This window comes from Equus caballus, chromosome 26 (genome assembly GCF_041296265.1).
Source record: "Equus caballus isolate H_3958 breed thoroughbred chromosome 26, TB-T2T, whole genome shotgun sequence".
NCBI lineage: Eukaryota > Metazoa > Chordata > Mammalia > Perissodactyla > Equidae > Equus > Equus caballus.
Window position 1 is genome coordinate 31,037,517 of NC_091709.1, and position 21,236 is coordinate 31,058,752.

Genomic DNA, 21,236 nt, shown 5'->3' on the forward strand with positions numbered 1-21,236 from the left:
TAGAAAAGAAGTAAGGTTAACATCAATGATCTAAGCTTCCAAATTAAGACGCCAGAAAAAAAGATCAGTGCAAACATAGAATAAATAGGAGGATATAATAAAGAGCAGAAATCAGTGTGTTAGAAAACAAACAACAGAGGATGCCAACAAAGCCCAAAGTTGCTTCTTTGAAAATATCAATAAAATTAAGAAACCACCAAATAAGGTAGACTGATAAACAAATAAAGAACAAGAATACAAATTGGCAGTACTCGGAATAAAAGAGGTTTATCACTACAGATCCTACAGATATTGAAAGACAATAAGGGAATATTACAAACAATTTCATAAAATTAAATTTGAGGAGTAGGTGAAATGAAACAACTTTATGAAATATACACAAGTGGAAATAGAAAATCTAAATAGTCCCATTTTTTAAAAATTAAAGTCATTATTAAAAATATTCCCCAAAATAGAACTTCAGACCCAGATGGCTTCACTGATGACTTCCACCACCCTTTAAAGAAGAAATAAATCAGGGGCTAGTATAACCCTGAGAGCAAGACCAAAGACATTTACAAGGAGATAAAATTACAGACCACTATCCCTCATGAACATAGATCCAAAAACCCACAATAAAATCTTACCAAATTAACTTCAGAAATACATTGCAAAGGTTAGAAAAATCTTTGCTAAGTGGGGATTCTCCCAGGAATGCAAGGGTGGTTTAAAATTTGAAAATCAATCAACAGAATTCACATTACAAGAGAACTAAACATAACAATCATTTCAATAGATGCAAAAAAGTATTTGATGAAATTCAACCCCAAGCATTAGGAAAAGAAAGGAATTTCCTCAAACTGACAAAGAGGATCAATGAAAAAACTTACAGTTGTCACATTTAATGGAACGTTTCTCCCTAAGTTCCAGAACAAGCCAAAGATGTCTATTCTAACAACTTTTATTCAATATTTCCAGGGGAATAAGGTAAATAAAAGAAAAAAGGGCATACGTATCAGAAAGGAAGAGGAATAACTCTATTTGCGGATGACAAGTTTTTACATAGACGATCCTAACTAAAGTACAAAATAATTACTAGAAGTACTAGGAATCTAACAAGGTTGTATACAGGATTTATATACAAACACTAATTACATTTTTATATTCTGGCAGCAAACGGAAACAAAATTAAAAACACATCTATGTATTCAAGCATTCAGAAACAAATTACTACTTAGAAATAAATTTAACAAAGGCGAGGACTGAATCACATTTACCATTTCCACAATGATTAATAGAGTTTCTGACAAATAACATACTTAATAAAATTTGTTAAAGAACAAAAGAATGTTTGTCTGCTACAACAGAGATTTAAATTAATGGTTAAACCATTATAAGTTGTTTGTCCTTCATCTACGTCACAGCATAAGTGCACCACGGCTTGAAGGATGGCACCTTCACGTCAGGGGCGTACACTGCTTCCCTTCCCACTTGGATCTGAGCAGTATTTGCATTCCAGCCAGAGTAGAGGTACTGTAAGTCGAGCTGAATTTTGTCCTTTCTAGCTGAAGACTGTAATTCTGTTTCCACTTTTTTGACTCCCTTTGCCAAGGAAAAGTCATGTTTGAACCAGCATGACTTCCCGGTTGTACTAAATACCATCCCCTGACTTGCCCATCATGATGCCATGATTGATACAATGGAAACATACATTAGAGAAGAAGAGATGGTAGCTGATAATTACCAAGGACCAGCTGCTGTTCTAAGCGGTTCATAGGTATTAACTGATTTATTCTCTGTAGCCACCTATGGGACAGGTTCTAATGTTATCACCATTTCACAGCCCTATTTTGGGTAGAGGAAAAGCTTTGTAAATTTCACTGTTCGTGGGCTTCCTCAGAACTCACTGGTCTCCCCTCGCTATTCAAGCACTTTGCTCAAACGTAAATAAATCTTTATAGGATCTTATTTTTCACTGCTGACAATGTACTGAAGTTGTGATTAGCACCTCTGCTCATACACACCTGGCTGTAAATTAGTCACATGGTCACAGAAGGATACTGCAAGGAAGGGTGGGAAATTTAGTGTTTATCCTAGGCAGATATTGTGCTCTATGATAATTATATTACGGTAGCAAAAGAGAGATTGGATATCAGAAGACAACAAGTGGGGCCGGCCTGGTGGCAGAGTGGTTAAGTGCATGTTCCACTTCAGCGGCCTGGGGTTCGCTGGTTTGGATCCTGGGTGCAGAAATGGCACCGCTTGGAAAGCCATGCTGAGGTAGGCGTCCCACATATAAAGTAGAGGAAGATGGGCACGGATGTTAGCTCAGGGCCAGTCTTCCTCAGCGAAAAGAGGAGGATTGGCAGCAGATGTTAGCTCAGGGCTAATCTTCCTCAAAAAAAAAAAAGAAGACAAGTAGTTTCTAGCACATCAGTCTTAACCTGGCAGCTACTGTCAATAATAATTTTAATTACCATACTTTACTGTTCTTAAAGGTAAAATACTTTGAAATCATTAATGAATTTAGAGCTTGCTTCTACCAACCCACCTACTAGAATACAGAGAAAGTTCTATTCAGCTGCTGCTTTTATTTAAATGAATTATATGTAAATTATCACTATTAATCATCAACATCCTAAAATATGTGCTTATGAGACCCACTGCTAAATACAGAGCACTTAGAAAACTAAAAACCTACACCAACCAGGATTTATGAATTACATGTTAAAACAGAAATCACAGAGTAAGATTTATACCTGATTAAATTATAGATTTTAGCATACTGACTTATAAATCAGTCACTTGAATCCCAAAGGCAATAAAAGGATTTATAAATCAAAACTGATTTAGGATTTATTAGCCGAATGTCTATCATAAGAATGCAATGTTTATAAATCTCTTTTTCTGACTTACAAAGCTAAATTTTATAAACTTCTTTTAGTTAGGGTCCATGTCTAATGACATTTTCAACCAGTCTCCATTGTGATGTGCCCTGATTGATACTTATGTTATGCTGATTAATGATAATGTCAGAAGGGAAGATAATTTTATTAAAATCCCTTAACATTATTTAAGCAAACTTTAAAGGAAAACTTTATAATTAAAACACAATATCTATCTATATATCATTTTTTTCTTTTTGCTGAGGAAGATTTGCCCTGAGCTAACAGACACTGCTCATCTTCCTCTTTTTGTATGTGAGCCACTACCAGAGCACGGCCACTGATGACGAGTGGGGTGGGTCTACAGTGGGGAACTGAACCTGGGTAGCCAAAGTAGAATGTGTCAAACTTAACCACTAGGCCACTGGGGCTGGCCCTACATATCTTTTTATATTTTGGAGATATAGGTTTAAATATTTAGAGAATAAGATAAATTATAATTTGAGTATAAAATTCCATGAAAAGAATAAATTTCTTTTAAAGATTGGCACCTAAGCTAACATCTGCTGCTAATCTTTTTCTTTTTTCCCTTCTTCTCCTCAAAGCCCTCTCAGTACATAGTTATATATTCTAGTTGTAAGTCCTTCTAGTTCTGCTAAAGGAATAATTTAACTAAATAACAAAACCATTTCAGCACAGGTTAAATGTTTCAGAACGCATTAATAACAAAATTCCCCTACTGTAAATCCTGGTCTGTGTTTAATTCGTAATTTGGTAAATTATTTTATGTTAAAATTAAATATTTTATTAAAAATATAAGATATTTGTGCTGTTTTGAAATATCTTATTTTTAAGGTTCAATTTTCTCATTTATTACATCCAGTTTAGAGTCTCTGGATTGGCCTCCCACCTGGTAGAATGGTAGTCTTCAAAATATTCATAAGTGGGGCCAGCCCAGTGTTGTAGTGGTTAAGTTCGTATGCTCGCTTTGGCGACCCAGGGTTCACAGCTGTGGATCCCGGGAGCCAACTCACACACTGCTCATCAAGCCATGCTGTGGTGGCATCCCACATACAAAATCGAGGAAGACTGCCACAGATGTTAGCTCAGCAACAATCTTCCTCAAGCAAAAAGAGGAAGATTGGCAACAGATGTTAGCTCATGGCTAGTCTTCCTCACCAAAAAAATATACATATATTCATATGGCTGACTTCTTTATTTGGTTCAGTTCTCTGTTCAAATGTCATCTTCTCAGGGCCCCTTACTGCTCATCCTGGACCACCCAGTTTAAAATAGCAATCCCATCACTCTCTGTTCTTTAGGCTGCTTCATTTATCTCTTTTTGTAGGAAGATGCTAATAAACAACTTGGAAGTTTAATTCCAAGATGGCAGAGTTAATGAGTGACAGCACAGGCAAACAGTGACACTGTGAAGTTCCTACTTTCTGGTTAATATGATACTCCTAGAAAAATTAAAGATGGTGAACCTTATTCACTTCTCAATAATGAAAGACCAAACAGATAGCTTAAACTCATTTAAATAAGCATATAAATTAGATGTTTTCTTAGGTGGGACATGGACCTTGCTATCCAGGCCAGACATCGGAGATTTCCCAAATAAAGTAAAGCAGGAAGAAATGGTTTGTAACTTTTAAGACAAAATCCAAGTTCAGTAAATATATCAAGAAAACTATGATCAACTTATTTTTTAATTTTCAGGAAAAGTTAGGATAATTTTTCTGTGGGCTTTAATTCTCTTGATAATTTCTTAAAATGCAGTTTTGAAAATACAAAATGGAAAGTTTTTAAACATAAAATAAAATATAAAATACAAATCATACTTAAAAAAAATCTTTCTCTTGTTGAATAGGTTTGGTTAAATATATCCCTCTGTCCTCATCCTAAGTTCCAATAACGGTGGTGATGTTAATGATAACAAAGCAGATGTTTCTGCTCTAATGCGATGTATGCATGCCTGAAAAAAAAAGTTCTACAATATCACAAATTAAACATAATAGGACTTATGGGAATAACAGGTTAGAGACGGACCAGTTAAGAACTATGCAACCTGCTCCTCAAAGCCAGTGGTGGATCCGTGTTTCCTGGAGTGTGAAGCTTGTAAAATTTTGAGAACCCTTTTTAAAGAAAATTATACATTAGATTAACCGCCTGGCACAATTCAGAAGGCTAATTCCTACATCCTTTACTACATTGTGGGGCTGCAAATTCTTTGAGCTCCTTTTCACATGACAATAACTTTGCAATATCTTTTTCCAAGCAAAGAGGAGAAATCATGCACTCCTTCCTCTAAGCATGATGGATTGAAATTTGCTTTAGTTATCCTCGGCATCAAAAATTACTTTTGGTCTCAGAACCTGTTAGTGGTAATGTTATGTGATTATTTAGGACTGTTATCCAATTTGAGAAAACTTCTATTAGGTTTCCTTCATATACAAGTCGTAATACTGTATCTGGAAGGATTTTCCACAGACAATCTTCTGGCTTCTATATTACAAATGTTGTTTCTCCTTCACTACTCATAAACTTCCATTCTGCATCGTTGTAAGACACGCTTCAATCACACATTCACGTTGCCGTCTGACTCCTGCCTTGCCTCTCCTTATAAGAACACGGAGTGAGTTGGTGCAATGGGTTATGTGATCACTTTGGGGAGCCATTCCTACATGGGAATGACTAGCAATAACTTAACTGTGCATGGAAGTGTGACTATGAACCTCACACATATATATATATATATACACTAAACTTAGACTAAATGTATCCACAATCCCACTTCCCCCAGGTGGATCCCCCAAATGGTGCAGCTATTCCAAAGCCTCTGAGGGAGAAGAAATTGAAGTGGAAAGAGACTGTGGTCTTAAAAGAGACAGTTAAAATATCTTACTTCTGCAAACGTTACATAAACGCGTGAACATGTGAACACACCCACCCTGTTCAATGCAATGAAGGAGCCATGCAAGACAGCAGCTCTGAAGAGAAAGCTTCATTAATAGCACAGTAGATTCTACTCAGCTTAGAGCACTCGAGCAACAGTAATGGATACTCAGGAACTAACTTGCCCAGCTCCAGGAGGAAGCTCGTTGTGGCCGCAGGCTGCCTCTGAGGATATTAAAAAGGAAAAAACAAATCCAATCTAGTGGAAATGCCAACTTCCCAGCACTGAGATAGTGCAGATGGAAGTGCAATCTGCCAGAAGTCAAGAGCTGAGCAAGGCTGAGGGTACATTTTTCTGGTTAGGGAGCCCCAAGTGCGAGCGCTCTTTTTTATTTTTCTCAAAATAGAACAAAAAGGGACCAGCCTGTGTAGCATTTAAGTTAAGGGTTTTGTCCTTTCTGGCTGAAGACTGTAATTCTGTTTCCACTTTTTTGACTCCCTTTGCCAAGGAAAAATCATGTTTGAACCAACACAACTTCCCTGTTACACTAAATAGCATTCCCTGATTTACCCATCATCATGCCGTAATTGATGTAATGGAAGCATACATTAGAGAAGAAGAGATGGTAGCTAATAATTACCGAGCACCATCTGCTGTTCTAAGCGGTTCATAAGTATTAACTAATTTACTCCTTGTAGCCACTTGTGGGACAGATTCTAATGTTATCTCCATTTTACAACACTATTTTTGGTAAAGGGAAAAGTTTTGTCCATTTCCCTGTTCACGGGCTTCCTGAGAACTCATTGGTCTCCCCTCTCCATTCAATTACTTAGATTGGACGTGAATAAATCTTCACAGCATTTTGTTTTCAATACTTCTGAATATATCCACCAAAGTAATTTGAAATAAGCCTTTATGTAAGTCTATGTAAGTCTAAAGAAGTTATAGTTCATGAAATGACAGTTTGATTATATTTCTTAATATGTTAACAGAAAAACAGGAGTCCAAAATGAAATGGTTTTTGGTACGGTTTATACAGACCAGCGTGGTCCAAGGGCCATTTGTTCCAGAATTGCCTAGTGGGAGGAGGTTACTAAAAATATTGGCTTCTTGCCCCCGTTTTGGACCTACTGAACCTGAATTTCTAGATTAGGTGTTGGGAAAATGTATATTTAGCAAGCACTCCCAGGCGACACTCATGCATACTAAAGTTTGGCAACCTCTAATTTAAACTCATTTAAATGCTGTGAAATCTCTACTTTCTGCAGAACAGACATAATTAATGTCTGGTGTTTACAATCACAAGACATTTAAAAGCTTGACTGTGATTTAAGAAATGAATAAATATGTTTTTGTTTCTTGTATGCTAATATAAGCTTAAAAATGTTATTTGAAACAAATGATGCAGTACAGGAGGAAAAAAAAAACCCTACAAGGTTTTGCAGATCTTTAAATCAGACCATTGATTAATTGAAACACTTGGGGGTTAGTTTTCCTAATAGCGTAATCTGAAAAGCAGAACAGATTTAACTGGCTTTGGAGAAATCATTTCAGGATAAGCTCTTTTCCCTTATGAACTACTTTCTTCTTGCACCCGGAAAGGAATGAGCTTTTGGGTCTTGTAGCTCTGTGTGAACTCTCCCTTCTCATAAATATTTAGATTAGGGAAAAAAAGCCAAGATCATTCTTTTAAAAAGTTTAATGAATTTTTAAAAATGTATGAAGATAGTTGGAAAAGCCTGCCAGTGATTAAAGAGTCTTGGTTTTATTATTATATTCTTTTCCCTTCCAAAATTCCCTTCCATATTTCATGAAACAATATATTTCCCTTAATAAGTTTACGTTGAAATTAATTATTTAAGTCATTTTTATCACAAAATTTAATTATCGATACTCAATTTTCTGTTTCTCATATCTTTGTCCTTATGCCATGTTACCTACAGGGCACACTCTCCATCCGGTATGTTAAATTAATATTTCTACCATCACTGCAATGAGGTTTTGGTGCACTACAAAAAAACACATGTGTAGGCTATCTCCTTAAAAATCTCATTTCCTGGTTGAGGTGTTTACACATAAAATATGCCAGGGATTGTCAAGTTTTAGCTTGGTTTAGAATTAGAATAGAGTAAGCTTCCTTGGTATTATTTGCAGTTCACTGACAAGACTCATAATTAAAATTAAATAAGAAAAAGAAAAGGAAAATGCAATTTCATCTAATTCTGTATATAAGTCAACATACATATATTGTTTTTTCCCCTTGTAAGGTTTCAACAAACCAAACCTTTGTTTGCAGTTTATAAAAATCAAACATCAAAATTTTGAATACCTCCTTTTGATTGTTATGTCTTCTTGGTTGATTGACCCTTTTCTCATTATGCAATATCACTCTTTATCTCTGGTAATGTTCTCCACTCTGGACTTTGCTTCGTCTTATGTTAATAGAGCTACTCCAGCTTTCGTTTGGTTAACATTTGCATGGTATATCTTTTTCTATCTTTTACTTTTTTTTCCTTTTCATGGTTTGCTAGCTCATTTCTATTTTTCTCCTCATTTTATTGATGTACAATTAACAATTAAAAATTGTATATATTTAAGGTATACTGCTTGGTGATTTTATACATGTATACGTTGTGAAATAATCACCACAATCAAAGTAAGTAGCATATCCATTGCCTCACATAGTTACCTTTTTCTTATGGATGTGTGTGTCCTGAGAAGACTTAAGATCTACCCTCCTAGCGAATTTCAGTTGCAGTCATGTGCTGCATAATGGCGTTTCGGTCAACGATGAACAGCATATACAATGGCGGTCCCATAAGAGTAATACCATACAGCCTAGATGTGTAGTAGGCTATACCACCTAGGGTTGCATAAGCACACTTTATGATGTTCACACAACGACAAAATCAAAATCACCTAACAACACATTTCTCAGAGCATATCCCCATCTTTAAGTGACCCACGGCTGTACACAATAGAGTATCGTTGACTATAGTCACATTGTTATATACTGGATCTCCAGAACTTATTCACCTTCCACAACTGAAATGCTGTACCCCTTGACCAACATCTCCCCGCCTCCTCCCATGCTATAACCTACCTACGTCATCGTAGGTGAAGCGAGTTACATTCACATAGGATAAATTTCTGTCGGTTAGAAAAATCCATTCTCCGTCCTTCATTTAGTGTGTTTTGAGTATTAATGTGATTATTGATATGTTTGATTTAGGTCTATCATTTTATTATTTTCTTTCTACTTTTTTTGTTTGTTTGTTTTTCATTCCTTTGATGACTACATATATTGTGCTGTAGGGTTTTTTCGTTTACTTTTGTTTTTCTTTATAATGGATGCTCTAAGGATTTCAGAATACGTACTTAACTTTTCATCATCACTTAGAGTCACTTTTATACTACTTTAGTTAGAATATCGAACCTCTCCATTTTATGGATCCCTTTACCCTCCCTCTTTATGGTATAGTTGGCTTATATATGACATCTACATTCATTGAAAACATTAACATACAATATTACATGGTTTTAATTCAACAGTCTAACATATTTTAAAGAACTCAAAAGGGGGAAAAGTAGGCTTTTATATTTACCCACACATATGCCAATTTTGATACTCTTCCTTCCTTTCTGATATTCCAAGTTTCTCGCTGGTATCATTTGCCTTCTTTCTGAAGAGCTTCCTTTAGCAATCCTTATAGATCAATTCTGCTCGCTAAATATTTTTTTATTTTTTCTTAATCTGAGAAGGTCTTCATTTCACCTTTATTCCTGAAAGATATTCTTGCTGGTTGTAGAAGTCTGAACTGACAATTCTCTTTTTTCAGCGCTGAAACAACAAGCCACTTCTCTGGCCTCCATGATTGCTGCTGAGAAATATGGAGTCATTCAAATTATAGCTCCCCAATAGGTAATCTGTTGATTTTTTTTGGCTGCTTTCAAGATTGTTTTTCTTTAGTTTTCAGTAGTTTGATCACGATGTGTCTGGGTGTGGTTTTCTTTAAGTTTATCCTTTTTAGAGTTGACTGAACTTCTTGAATCTGTAGCTTCTCTCTTTCACCAAACTTGGAAAGGTTTTAGCACCACACTCTTTCTTCTCTCTTCTGGGATTCTGATGACATGAATGCTAGACCTTTTGTTATTGTCCCACAGCTCCCTGAGACTCTGTTTGCTTTATTTTTTTCCAATATATTTTCTCTCTGTTGTTCAGACTGGATAATTCCTATTGATTTGTCTCCAAATTCACTTATTCTTTACTCTGATGTCTCTATTCTGCTATTGAGCCTATCCAGTAATTTTTTTTAATCTTGGCTACTGTATTTTTTGTTCTGAAATTTCTATTTCGTTCTTTATATTTTCTATTTTTTCTCTATTTTTCTATTTCAGTCTTTTCACTAATTTCAAATAGCATTTGCCCCTAATTCTTGGATCATTTTTTGTAATAGCTACTTTAGAGTCTCTGTCAGATAAATTCCAACATCTCTGTTGCTTGATGATTGTCTTTCTCTCACGAGTTGTGATTTCCTTGGTTCTTTGTATGCTAGGTAATTATAGACTATATCAGGGACTTTTTGAATATTATGTTATAAGACTTTGGGTTTTGTTTAAATCTATGTAGAATTTTGATATTTTTATTTTAGCAGGCAATCAACCAGGTTCAATTTAGACAAGTTCCAATCAGACTCTGTTGGTTATTCTTTCAATATAAGTTCCAATTTCAAAGCGTTGTAGGCATGTTTGGATCTGTCCCATGTGTACACCACCCAATTGCTAATCTGGGATCTGGGTGGTTGTTTATCCTGTATTCAGTCCTCAAGGTCAAGGTATCCTATTTAGGGTTAGATCCATGCAGGTGCAACTTGAGACGATCCCAAGAGTTCACAAGCAACTTTAGGGGTCACTTTCTTGATTTTCTCCATCTTGATGATTTCCCTAGTACTTTCTGGTTCCCTGGGGCAACTCTTTGTGGTTTTCTGGTCAGAAAGATGGGCTTTATTTACCCTGCTCTTTGCATACTTCCACAAATGGGCTCATATCCAAGGGTAGACAGTGGGAAGACAGAGACAGAAAAAAAGCAATGGGGATTCACCCCATCCTCCTGGTATTACATCAATTTGATCAGAAAGAGTTTTAGGCTCCTGTTGGGTCCTGTTACTGCCATTGTCACTCCCACTGGCACTGCTGCCTCTGCTACCAAAAGACCACTTGGGAGCTGCACAAGAAAACAGAGAAAAGAAAAAATATAGAGGTACTTCCCCCACTGTCTTTGAGCATGAAGATACCTTGCTTATTTACCTAGAACTAGAGAGCTTCTCCCGTAGCTCTGTCTGTTCACGTCCTGGAGGCTACTTACGTGTTTTGGGCTATGTTTAGTCCAGTGTGGGGCAGACAGAGGGAAAAAAACCGATAAACTCAAGGCTAGATAGGCAGTACTTCAAATTTTGGTCTTGTACCCCAATCTGCTTCTCCTATTTGCTTTCCACACACACCTGAAATAGCTGCTCCATGCATTCCCCCCAAATTCTATAGCTGCATTCAGTGGGAGGCAGAAAGTGCAGTGTGCTTTTCTGTCTTACCCAGAGCTAGAAGCAACCCTTCCAACTAAAGATAATGAGACAAAACTGTTTTACCGTAACCACTAAGCGAAATATATAGTATGTACAGTAAACTGACTGTTTAAAGCCAACAAGCTGAATAAAAATAAACTCATTTTAGAATTGATAGACCTCAGCTGATCCTTGCTATGATCAATGACTTTTTATTCACATGCCATCTGGCATTTACTCACTACCACTGAAAATACTTTGAATCTGGCGAATGTTGCAAATGTAGGTTATGTACAGTATCATCAGAGGCAAGATATTACCCTTTTCATTCTTGTAAGTCTTAAAAGCACTGACATATGGAGAGAACTGCTGATGAACACATTTTTCTTAAAGTCTAATCAGGGCAATTCTAAACTTTTACATGCAAAGGCACGCTCAAATCTGTAGAGTACTGTGATCACTCTGATGAAATGGCCAGAGGTGACAAGACTGTTTTGTGAATTAATTACTGACATGTCATCAATAGAGATGAACCAGTTGTACACACAATACATATTTCTGAAAAGTGGTGAATAAAATAAATTTTGAAAGAAGAATTAATTGGAACTCCATCATGAATCCTTTTGTAAAGCAAATCATTGCCCCCCGATTTTTGGTATTACATGTGTGATTTTTTAATAAATCAGGTTTCTCTAGTTTTATTTAGTTGTGTTTACCCCTTTTTGAGATGATTTCTGTAATGCACAGGTCAGCCTAGGGCAACATGGCAGGTTTGTGTATTTAATGCACGACTCTTTGGTCTGTATTATGCTTTTAGCAACTGCTGGGCAGCAGGACACAGAACTTAATTAGCTGCCTTTGGAGTTATCAGACTGCAATCACATTTGATTAAGAAGGCCATTTATTTCAGTCAAGGCTGAGCGTGCTCTAGGGAGGAGAGATGCCCACGTTTTGTCCCAGAGGACCAGGGAGAGAACCTCACACTCAAAGTGGTGCTCGGTTGCTTAGTCACCGGCTCTCCAAATGACCTTGAGAAGCCAGTTTGCTCCCCATCTGCTTCCTCTTTGCCCAAAGTCCAGATGTTTTCAGAGCCCAATGTTTTCATTAATGACAAGAAAAATTTGCAAAACCCTTCGAAGTACTTTTAGGTACAAATATATCCTTCAGCCTAATGCTGAGAGAGAGGCAAGTTGTTACTACTTGTCCCTCTTTACAAATTAATAAATGGAGGCTCAGTGATATTAGGAGAATCAAGTTCGCACAGCATAAAAGAAGAGGAACTCAAACCCCATTTTTGTGAATCCAAATATTCTTGGTCTTTTTTCCAGAACTCCCATCACTAAAACTACTGTTAATTAAGAACAGAATCACAAGAGTTGTTTCCTGTTTCATTCCACCCAGCAAATGGCAAGAAGGTCTATTTCCTTAATGTAAGGATGGGTATTACTCGAGATTGCAACCACAAAGTAGAGTTTTCACCATTTATTTGATAAATTTAGATTCAAAGATTTCCCTCTGTGTAATACTTTGGAGGCTGATTTTGTATTATTCCTGGTATTTGCAGAAGAAACATGTATCAACATCGTACAGCTGTTATTTGCAACCACACGTAGCACTTGTTTTCTGCAAAATGCAGCATGGGGAGATCCAGTTCAGCTCACGTTTTTGACAGTGTGTAGTCATACAGAGTATGTTTGAAGTAATTTGTCATGTTTTTTCTCTATTTTTGTCAGATTTGTGCAAAGGCATACAAAAAGCATTCTTCTTGCTACCTGTAAATCTTCTTTCTTCTTCCCCTTGCCTTAAGAATGAATATTGAAACAAATTCTATTTGTCTCTGAGTTACCATGGGTTAAACAGCCAAAGCTTTCACCCGTGGCACTTTCAGATGGAATCCTATTACACTTTATGAGCTTACCATTGCCCTCTGAAATTTTCATTAGTTATGGGTGTGTTCATCCTAATATTTCGCAGTTGGGAGACAGCTGGAAGACAGTGTGTTCTGGCCTGCAGCTGTCCACCAGAATTTTTCTAATATAACGGAGTAAAAATCATTGTGTGTGCATAATTGTTTCCTCCTCAATTTTATCAATAAAACATTTTATCTCCAAAAATTATGCAAGTGAATAGTGTTGCACAGGTGCCTGTTGCCTTAATAGTCATAGGCTGGCAGCTCATATTGCTTTATTGAGAGAGCACATTCTCTCCAGAAATATGACAAGAGGTTAAATCATTATAATCAAAATGATGTTTGAATTTTAATCCCTATCATCTGATGATAATTTATCATAAACAGCAGTGATCAGAAAGTGAGGACTGACTACAGAGAAATCACTCCTTTTGGTATGTAGTGATATCTGATTTGTTCTCCATGAGAAGAAATTCTCTGAAATCAGTAACATATTTCAATTACAATATGATTTTTCTAAGCAAATACTTATCCAGATGATACATATTTATTTAGGACTCAAAAAGTGTCACGTTTTTCATGTTTAACTGGAGGCTTGACCTGCATTTAAACAATTCATTGTGGATCATTGAGTTGGTTAGGCCTTGTGCCTTCAATGGTAAGCTGTTAGATTGGCTTCTTGTCTTCTCAGGTTCCAGAGTGTGGAAGGGCAGAGATAGTTCAGGAGCTTGAATAACGTGATGATAACAGAGTAGAGAAAGGATAATTTTATGGCAGTTTATAGCAGGGAATTTAATCCAGATACTGAGAGTAAGCAAACCTCAACATATGGTGTTTAGGTTTCATAAGGTCTTATAGCAATGAATAGTTTCCACTCATCCATCTTGAAATCTTCTTCAGATCTTAGGGAGCTGGTGGGGAGTAGCAGAAAGAGGTCAAACACGTGCAGTTTTAAACACCAGCTCATTACACGGTAGCTGTGTGACATTAGACAGATTACTTCACTCTGGGTCTCAACTTCCTCTTCTGTGCAGACAGGAATAATAACACCCAGATCATGAGGGCTATTCTGAACATTAACAAACTAATGTGTTTTAAGCACCTGGGACAGAGAATGCATTAAATAAATGGTAGCTACCTTCACTCTAAGAATCCCTGCTACCACCAAACACACTTTGTCTTATAATTCCTGACTCTGATTTCTATTTAATTAAGGGAGCTCCTAAAACCTGGAATATATGCCCAGATGTGAGTTGATACGGTTTGGGCACAATCCCAGTAAATAAGGATGGATGGATACTCACATAAACTGCTTTGTTATGAGAACATATTCAATTTAGAATGAACTGAAATACCATGAGTCCTATCTCTCATATAACATAAAACACAAAAAGCTCATAGAAGAAAATAAAGACATCACTGTCCCCGCCACCACGAGATGTGTATTCAGGCTGATTAGCAAAGGACATCAATTTTCATAGACATGAAGGAATTTTGAAGGGATGGAGAACACCTTAAAGGAGGCTGAAACGGAGAACACTGTTCAGGATTCTGATCAAATGTAGAAAGGCGAGAAATCACAGAGTATTCTTGAATTTCCCTGAGGTTCCATCATTGTTTGCTCTTCTCTTTCTTACACCTCTCTTCAGAACATCTCATTCACTCTCACACACCCTCACACCAGCACCTCTAGGCTTTTTACTCCCAAACCTAGAAGTGATGATCCAGGCTCTCTACAGAGTTCAGATTGGTACACTCCACAAATTAAAGGCCCACTGAATCAGGCCTATAGGCTATAGAGCCTATAGCCCCCTCACCCCCCAGGCACTCAACATATTAAAAACGGAATTCATTCCCCTCTTTGAATCTTCTTGAATATTCCCCATTAGTTCCCAGAACACCATCCACCCAATCATCCAAAGTAGAAGCTTAAGAATTAGTTTAGGCTTGTTCCTTTCCTTTAGCCTCAATCCCTAGCCCCACATCCCATCAGTCCTCAGGTCTTAATCTCTTCTATCATTTCAACCTGTAGTACAGGACATTGTCAGATAGCACCAGCCCTCTCTACCCAAGTGTGCCTGGAGGATGGGCAGCATCAGCATCCCCTGAGAGTTTGTTAAAAATGCAGAATTTCAGATCCCACTCCAGACCTGCCAAATCACAATCTGCATGTTAACAAGGTGTTGTGATATTTATAGGAAGAAATATACATTTGGTCTTAGTTCCCGTTTCTGGTACAGAGCTCCTAAACCGCTCTGAATTTCCTAAGTGATATCAGTGAAAAAGGTGTCTTGATATCATAACAAACCCCTTTCAACGACACCCAAGTTTATGTTATTGAGGTGACTTTTGGAAAGCACCTAAGGATGGGTTTATCTCTGCTCTCTATCAAGCTCCCATATGTCAGTTTATAAGCTCTATATTCTATCAGTTTGTCTGTAAACCAATATCATACAATTTATTTTCTGTAACTGTATAATAAATCTTGATATCGTAAGGCATGTCTTCTCATTTTGTTCTTTTTCATAACTGCTTCTCTTTTCTATGCCCTTTACTGTCCCACATAAATTTTAGGCTCAGTCTGTCAAACTCAACAAAAAATGGTCCTGTGGGTTTTGATTGGAATTGCATTGAACTTACATATAGTTCAGGAAGAACTGATATATCCCACGTATTGACATCCTTACAGTATTCCATCCACAATTTGGTATATCTCAATTTCTTTTAGTCTCTCATCTCTTGAAATTTTTATGTATTTATATGACTCCATAAATGCCAAGCATATATTATTATTGGATTTCATACTAAGTATCTTATAGATTTTGACATTGTAAGTAAGATTTGTGTACACACAAACATACTACATTTTCTAATTGCGTGTTGCTGATATATAGGAATGCACTAATTTTTGTACACTGACCTTATATCCTGCAGTGTTGGTGAATAGTCTTATTCATTTTTATAGGCTGAGTAGTATAGGAAATCATATTTTATGTAAATAAAAAAATTTATTTTCTTCCTTTCCAGTTATTACTACCTCTTTTTAATTTGCCTTGTTGATTACAGTGACCAGGACAGTATGATGCTGAACAGCAGTGGTTCTAGATGCTAGCTTGTTTTATAGTTGCCTTGAAAGGGAAAGGTTATAACAGCATATCATTGACTGGGGCTGTTTGTTTGTTCTTTTGATATTTATTAGACTAAGAAATTTTCTTCCATATTGCTAGTTTGCTAGTGTTTTCTTTTAATTCTAAGTGAGTGATGAATTTTATCAATTGCTTTTCAAGACTGATCTTAGAATGACTCTCCTTCAGGAAGTCTTCCTATCACCCTAAAGTTGGACTAAAAGTCCTCCTTTCTGATTCCACTGCATTGTGTGCTTTCCACAGCCTGTTAAACTATCTGTTCATAGGTCTATGTTCTCCAGTAGCCTATAAGCAATTCAAGAGCAGGAGCCATGTTTGATACATGGCTATATCCTCCAGCACCTGGTGCAGAACATAGAATATCTCCCTACGTATTTATAGAAATAAATTGCTAGGAACATGTTCTAGAAACTTCGTCTATTCCTTCCTGAAAACAAGTTATGTTTCTGACAACTAGCTTAATTTACAAAGGGAATTATGAAAGAATAGACTACAATTGACTGAAAAGAGTTTTAGATATCTACACATTTATATTTGCTCTGAATGAAACAACACATAAAGTGAAAACATATGTCTTCTGAGAAACAATGACTTTCTTCTTATATCAAACATAATTTGTTACTACATTTTAAATCAAGTTCATACTTATTGTAATGTTATACTAGTTTTTTATCTTTGCATTATTATTAAAACAAAAATAAGACTTCCACAAACTTTGATTTGCTCAGTATGTACCTTTCAGAGGTGTTTTTTTAAATATCTAGGTACTAAGAATATTTATATTTAGTTAATTTTAATGATGTTTTTACCAATGCCAAAGGCCTTTCAAAATGCATTATGTTTCTGTCGCTGTTTGAATAGCTTCACGTGTTTTATTCAGAATGCTCAGCTACTTAATGAGCATAGGACCTCAAATGCCATTTGGAAATATGAAACCTTTATCTTTTAACTCAATTTTGCTTTCATGCATAACATAACTCTAACATCACAGTTGTGATATTTATTAGCTGTCTTTGCAAAACCGTGGGCAATACATCTTTCACATTTCATTGAGAAGAAAAGAAACCTAATCCCATCAGGATCTCCATTATTAGTTCTTCCTCTTGATTTTTCCCTGTGGGGATTTTGTGTTGGCCAGATGGTACTCTGAAGAAGCCCTAGGCAGATCTGCATTTTACAAAGGCAAACTAGAATAGCAAAAATCTGCTTTTGAGTAAGGGGATTAAATTTTATATTTTGTCATCTGGCCCACTATGTCCAACCTCGCCATTATGTGGTTCATATTCAATATTGTACAGTTATTCTCTTACTGACACAGCAGTGTACCTTCCTTTTCAGTAAAGTCCTACTTTTAGTTTGTTCCATTAGTAACAGTAATTAGCCAATCAATTGCACCCTCTATTCCCTTGAATTCTACAATTCTAAAGAGTACTCTGCAAACCACATCTTTATGCTGGATCCTCTCTTCTAAGGGAATGTCAATCACATTTCATCAGAAGCAAGAATTGAAATGCTCCTTTCCATATTCATCACAGGATGTTGAGCTTTCATGGGGAGGAGTGGCTGAATGAAATGTTTGAGAATCAGTTTGATGAGAAATTGTTTATTTCTTGAATTGGCCCAACTCTCATTTTCAAACAGTGAGGTTTTTCAGGTAGTTGTCCTCACGATCAAAAATGTCAAAAACGGAGAAAGAATTCCAAGGTCACATATTCTATGGTAAATAATACTAAATAGAGCAACATCTCCAAGTGTTCGTTCCAAATCTTTTTTACATGAAATAAATAAAAATAATCTCCTTTGACACCGTCTCATTTTTGTCCCTTGTCTTTGTGGTGTCTCGGAATGTGTCCTGTCTATATAAAACCAGCTATCTTATTTCTAGAAAAGTATGGAATTATTTTGTTTTAGTTTTGTTAGGCACATCCAATACAAGTATGTAGTCCACCAATAAAAGTAGATAAAGTAACTGTCTAGCTTTTGTCTTACCTACTTATTCATGCTATATTCAAAGTTTAACATTTCTTCTCTAGCAACACTGAACAACAGGGGCTTTCCCAAACTAAGCATTTCCTTTCTTCTATCTTTGCCTTTGTAAGAGAATCTCTCTGTCTGGAATGTTCTTCCATTTCATCATTGTCCATTGATGTAAATGTCTATTCTTCCTTCAAAATTATGTTCAAATTTCGTGTTTATGAGGCTTTTTCTAGACATCCCTTTCTAAACACACCCACACACTCACAGACTAGCTGTTTTCTCTCTTCCCAGCCCTTTAATAATGCTTCATAGATTAGTTCATTGAATTAGAATTATTTGTCTATACTCTCCTCTCTTATTAGATTGTGAGATGCCTCAGGCCAGGGTTACATCATTTATTCATCTTTGGATTCCAGGAACTAGCTCAGTACTGCCATGGTAACAGGCGCTCAATATGTATCTGTAAATAACTGACTGCACAGAATATGCTGACTTTTGTAAAAATTATTCTTAAATGCTGGAAAATAATACTATTATTTTTCTGTATTGAAGTCAACATCATCTGTGACCATAGTGATCAAATGTAGGTATGTTATTTCAAATAGACTTATGTCAAATACACTTAGTGTGGTGATCATTTTGCAACATACACAAATATCGAATCATTATGTTGTATACCTGAAACTAACATAATGTTATATGTTGATTATATCCCAATTTTTAAAAAGTAGATATGCGATTTTAAAAGTTTAATTTTGAAAGTTTTTCATGAGATGCAAGTAAATTTTAAAATTCTTAACTGAGAAAAGAAAAAAAGGGAGGGGTAGAATCTGAATTTATTTGTCAAAAATAACTCATATTTGGAATATAAAATGGAGGGACTGGAGTAAAATAAGACTTCAACTAAAAGGCAAATTGAAAGAGTGATCTCTTTATAAACGTCTTTATGATTAATTCGCAAAAGAAAAAGGAGAGTTGAAGTAAAAGAGAATTAAGGGCTTAATATCACCACTGATTATTTTAGAAGGTGACTAAGGAGAGGCCTCAGCAATTTACCAACAGTCTAGAATGACCCAAATTGTATTTCATACTCTTTTTAGCTCGTTTTAAACTGAGCCAAGACATTTTCTATTTTGAAAACAAAAATAGAAACTGACTTAGAACAAATTTATAAAATTATTCATTTAGGATACATAACATTTTTTCCTTACTATTTCTCTGATAACCACAAAGATTTGATTTTCTGTTAAGATGATTAAAATGATTTTACTAAGAATGTTTCTGGATGCTTGGAAGAGAGGAAGCCAGTTTATGAGTTCCAAAATAGCAATATTTGAAAACACGAGCATGAAAGAATTTTTGTAAGCATTCTTGGAATGATTTTTTTCTCTCTGCACCCCCCACCCCAACTTAAAAAAAAAGCTTTGGGTGGAGTTGAGCATGCTTTTCAAATCTTAAACAATAACTGGAAATCCTGAAAATGTATTCTCCTTTATCCACTGGGGAAAACACTTTAAAGCCCTTTTTGCCCCTAAGAATTGTTTAGCTAGAGATTTACTTAGTGGTTTCTATTTTGAACCAAAAATTCAGTTTTAACTGCCTGAAATATAATACCATCTGTGTTTATGTCCACCCCCTACAAAACAAAATTCTTTTTTTCAAACATAGCAAATACATAGCCCTAATAACCCAGATAAATGTATCAACTCAACTAATTCTTTAACCAAGTGGCGAAATTAGTTAAAAGACTTAGAATATGTACCACAAAAATGTGAATCTGATTGCAGATATAAAACATATTAAGCATATCTGTAAATTTAAAATTTTTAAGTATTTTGATTAATAAGTAATTATGTCCTTTATATATATATTTACCAGGGTGGAGGTAGCTATGAGGTGAGAAATAGGGGCACAACACACGCCATGATGTGGGCAGAGAAATGAGCCAGGAGCCAGAGGACGAAACACTCACAGAATCACGCTAACCGCAAGTTCCACAAACCTATACCACCTGTGGGCCCACTCACACATCTATCTGGAACAGCAGCATCTGGCACGTGGAGACCACTCAAAAATAATATTTTAACTTAGTAATAATGTATTTTAAATGACTTTAAAAGTGCGAAGTGATATACAAACGTGAAACATCATTATGTATTTATATTTAAGGTATTCTCCGCTGATTAATTTCTGTATGTATCATTCTGGCGGTTCTCTAACGTAAGAAGGGGACTTAATCTCTTTTCCACCAAGTCTTCCACGAGAAAAAAAAAAATCCACACATCTTACGTAGAGTTTATTTGCATTTCAAAGAATGCTTAAGTTCTGTTCATCAATCTTTACTACAGCCTGACAATTCTTACATAGCGATGTTAGCCTTCAAGAGTATCCTGAAGCATGATTCTTTTTGGCCTTATTCAGAGAAATATGATCTCTAATATCAGCCCCAACTTTGATTCCAGAAAGTTTATTTAGTGCCGTGTTTTCTATTCTCAGGAAATAGAGGATGAGTTATAAGCCATCTCAATGGACACATCGCTAAACAGCCAGGCACACCCTTAGTGCCTGATCTTTCCTGGGTCTACTTAAGCCTTCACAGGGCATGAGTCTTCAGAGGGCACGGGAGCAGAACAGCTCCCAAGTCATCCTGATATTCACTTGAAAAATAAAAACTAAGGAGGACAGTGGCTAGACTCCTGCTGCTATCTGAAAATCATGGGTGATTTTGACTCAGGAAAGTCTAATGTTCCTAATTCTCTACCTACTATTTCTCAACTTGATGGTCTGTATAGAGGAACTGAGAATTGTACACTTTTCAGACATACAACCCTGAAAGCAGTTCCTGCTTCTCCCTTTCCCTTTGCCCAGAAGCATCTCTAAAATAAA

General features: G+C 36.1%; 1 protein-coding gene across 2 annotated transcripts in view; it reads right to left on the reverse strand.

Annotated features, from left to right (window-relative positions):
* The window catches only part of CYYR1 (cysteine and tyrosine rich 1), a 103,999-nt gene that overhangs the window by 76,224 nt on the left and 6,539 nt on the right, over window positions 1-21,236 (reverse strand). The window lies entirely within an intron of this gene.